Source organism: Lathyrus oleraceus, chromosome 2, assembly GCF_024323335.1.
Source record: "Lathyrus oleraceus cultivar Zhongwan6 chromosome 2, CAAS_Psat_ZW6_1.0, whole genome shotgun sequence".
Lineage (NCBI taxonomy): Eukaryota > Viridiplantae > Streptophyta > Magnoliopsida > Fabales > Fabaceae > Lathyrus > Lathyrus oleraceus.
The window spans coordinates 104264228-104267886 of NC_066580.1; the positions used below are offsets into that span (position 1 = coordinate 104264228).

The window sequence follows — 3659 nt, forward strand, 5'->3', positions numbered from 1 at the left end:
CGTTTCCCGCCGGTTTTTCGCGTAATGCGACAATAGGGTTTATTCTTCTCTGATGTTCCCTAGAGGGTTTTGAATCTTCTTCGAGCGAAATCTGATGCATGCATACGGATGGGCTTATACCTTTCAGGTCAGAGATATTATATCCTAAGGCTGAGGTATATCTTCGTAAAACGTCTAAAAGTTGGTTCGTTTCCTCTTGGTTCAAGGTAGCACTGACTATAACTGGACGATTCATCTTTTCATCGAGGAACTCATATCTCAGGTTCTTAGGCAGTTCCTTAAGTTCTAAGGTTGGTTTCTTAGGGCATGGCATAGGATCTGGGGTAAGGGATAAACATTCGTAAAGGTTATCATCGATGTATGGTTTCTTAAAGTCATCATCTTCCCTTATGAGGGTTGATGGTAACTTAATTGGTTTTATAATTTCTTTTTGTTCTAATTCTCCAACACATTCATCAATGATATCTAAGGCATAACACGAGTCTCCCATCACAGGTGCCATAAGAAATTTCGAAAGTATAAATTCTATTTTCTCGTCACCTACCTCAAATGTCAACTTTCATTTCTTGACATATATTATGGCTCCTGCAGTCGATAAGAATGGTGTACCTAGAAGGATTGGTATATCATTGTCCTCTTTGATGTCCATGACAACAAAATCAGTAGGGATAAATAACTGACCTATCCTAATAGGGTCATCTTCTAAAATTCCTATCGGATATTTAACAGATCTATCGGCTAACTGAAGTGACATCTTAGTGGGCTGTAATTCTCCTAAGTTTAACCTCTCACAAACTTAGGATAAATAACTGACCTATCCTAACAGGGACATCTTCTAAAATGCCTATCGGATATTTAACAGATCTATCGGCTAACTGAAGTGACATCTTAGTGGGCTGTAATTCTCCTAAGTTTAACCTCTCACAAACTGCTAAAGGCTTTAGGCTCACACTAGCTCCTAAGTCTAGAAAAGCTTTTTCGATGACATGATTACACAAAAGGCAAGGAATGGAGAAATTTCCAAGGTCTTTATCTTTCTTTGCTAATTTGTCCTCGGAAATAGCATTACATTCCAAAGACTTCGGATCGTCAAGTCTACGTTTGTTGGTAAGGATGTCTATGAGAAACTTTGCATAAGAAGGTATTTGGGTGATGGCTTCTGTGAAAGGGATTTCTACATGAAGTTTTTCTATAAATTTAATAAATTTTTGATACTGTTTATTGATCTGGGTTTGTTTGAGTCTTTGCGGATATGGTATAGGTGGTTTATATGGCGGGGGTGGTACGTAAGTTCTATATTTAGGTTCTTCTCCTTTTTCTCGACCTTCCTGGTTTTCAGATTCCTCTGGTTCCTTTACTTCGTCTGTGGGTTTGGTACATTCCTTAGAAGTTTCGGGTTCACTCAATCTAGGGTTTGGTGGCTCATCATAAGCGTTCCCACTTCGTAGGGTAATGGCATTGGCTTGTCCTCTCGGATTTTGTTGAGGTTGTCCAGGGAATTGTCCTCCAGGTGTAGTCTGAGGGGCTTGATTTAAAGCTACCTGAGAGATCTGGCTTTCAAGCATCTTGGTATGAGTAACTATTTGGTCAACCTTGGTTCCTAACTGAGTAATCAATTCGTTAACATGAATGTTTTGGTTCATGAACTCCTTGTTTTGTTGGGTTTGAGCGGTGATAAAATTTTCCATAATTTTCTCAAGGCTCGGCTTTGGTGGCACATGTTGCATAGGTTGATATGATCTAGGGGCTTGATAACTAGGTCTCGGAGGTGCATTATTTTGAATAGGGTTATTATTTTTATAGAAGATGTTCGGGTGATTCCTCCATCCAGGGTTATAGGTATTCGAGTATGGGTTCCCTTGGGTGTAGTTCACTTGCTCATAGTGGGTTTCGTTTAATAGACTGCATTCTGCAGATTGGTGTCCTTTGGTTCCACATATCTCACAATCCGACGAAACTGTGGCTACAGTATTCGGGTTTATGCACATATGCTCGACTTTGAGGGCTAATGCGTCCATTTTAGCTTGCATCATGTCTATATAGCTTAGTTCATACACTCATCCTTGGGCTTCCTTCTTCTCAACTGTCTCTCGTTCGACTCCCCATGATTGATGGTTTTGAGCCATATCTTCGATGAGGGCACTAGCTTCAGGATATGGTTTGTTCATCAGCGCACCGCCTGCGGCAACGTCGATGGTCATCTTTGTGTTGTAATGAAGTCCATTATAGAAGGATTGAATGATTAACCAATTTTCTAAACCATGATGTGGGCATGCTCGTAACAACTCTTTATATCTCTCCCAAGCTTCGAACAACGATTCTCCTTGGTTTTGGGTAAATCTAGTTATATGGTTTCGAAGAACGGCGGTCTTACTCGGGGGAAAATGTCTAGCAAGAAAAACTCTTCTAAGGTTATCCCAAGTCGTAATGGAATTGGGTGGAAGGGAATCTAACCATGATAGGGCTTTATCTCTGAGAGAAAAAGGAAATAATCTTAAACATATTGCCTCAGGAGAAGCTCCATTGGTTTTAAAAGTGTCTGCTAATTGAAGAAATATTTTTAAATGTTGGTTTGGGTTCTCAGTAGCGCGACCTGCGAACTGTCTCTATTGCACTAGTTGTAACAGGGATGGTTTAAGTTCGAAATTATTAGCTGGGATGGTTGGGTTTACTATACTAGAACTAGGTTCTTCATTTGATGGTTGAGCGAAATCCTTAAGAGGTCTTTGGTTTTGATCTTCGGCCATAGCTCTCTTAATTCTATGAAAGAATAAACGTGCGCGAGCGTAACGTTCAGGTTCCGCCAGAGGATATACTAAGCTTAACCTTCCGGTGCTGCGAGTTCTTCGCATTGACCGGCGGGGAATATCCTAAGTCTAAACGATATAACAACAGGAAAATGAAATTTGACGAAATTGGTCCCCGACAACAGCGCCAAAAACTTGATGCGGTGTTTCGCAAGTATACGAACGCGTCAGAGTAATATAAAAGATTGTCGAATCCACAGAGACCAAGTGTCAATCTATCGTTATCTATTGTTATGGTGTTTATCAAAGGCAATCGAAATAGGTGTTTTGGAGTGTGCAATGAAAAGTAAAGTGTTGAATAAAGTTCAATTAATAAAGACAGGGTCGAATGTAATTCACGTAATCAATTAATAATCCAAGTACTTGCTAATAGAACTACTTATGGGCAATGTTTCCTACTTTGAAAAGAACTAATTTAACAGGAACTGTCGCTTTCGCGTATTCAGAACCGAGTTGTACCCCCTAATCAAACGCTCTTATTGTCACTTATAAAAAGGTGCGCATTGCGTTAGAGTAGTAAACCTATTTTTAAGAAATATAGTATCTTGACTAAGTTGAAAAGTATTAAAACCTGGATTTCTTAACCAAAAGAGGTTCTCACGAACTAGACTCTAAACTTATAAACGCGTCCGAAAATAGTTTTAAAATCTCTTTTCTTCTTAAGTTAAAAACTCCTAATGAACTAAACAAAGCGCTTTCGCTGTTTTTGAAATAGTTAAAAATAATTAAGTTTTAAAAGACGTTGGACGGCTTTCGATCTTACGCAACGGAATTGAAGTGCGGGAAAACTTAAGTTGAAAGTTAAAATAGCCCTTAAGCATTTCTACGAACGATTGTACGGATTATCGGTTC

At 39.2% G+C, this 3659-nt stretch overlaps 1 non-coding gene across 1 annotated transcript; it reads left to right on the forward strand.

Moving 5' to 3' along the window:
• Positions 1–2256: 2256 nt before the first annotated feature.
• LOC127125056 (small nucleolar RNA R71) lies at positions 2257–2363 on the forward strand. Its single transcript, XR_007804521.1, has one exon. It is a non-coding gene; the product is annotated as a small nucleolar RNA R71 (small nucleolar RNA).
• Positions 2364–3659: the final 1296 nt, after the last annotated feature.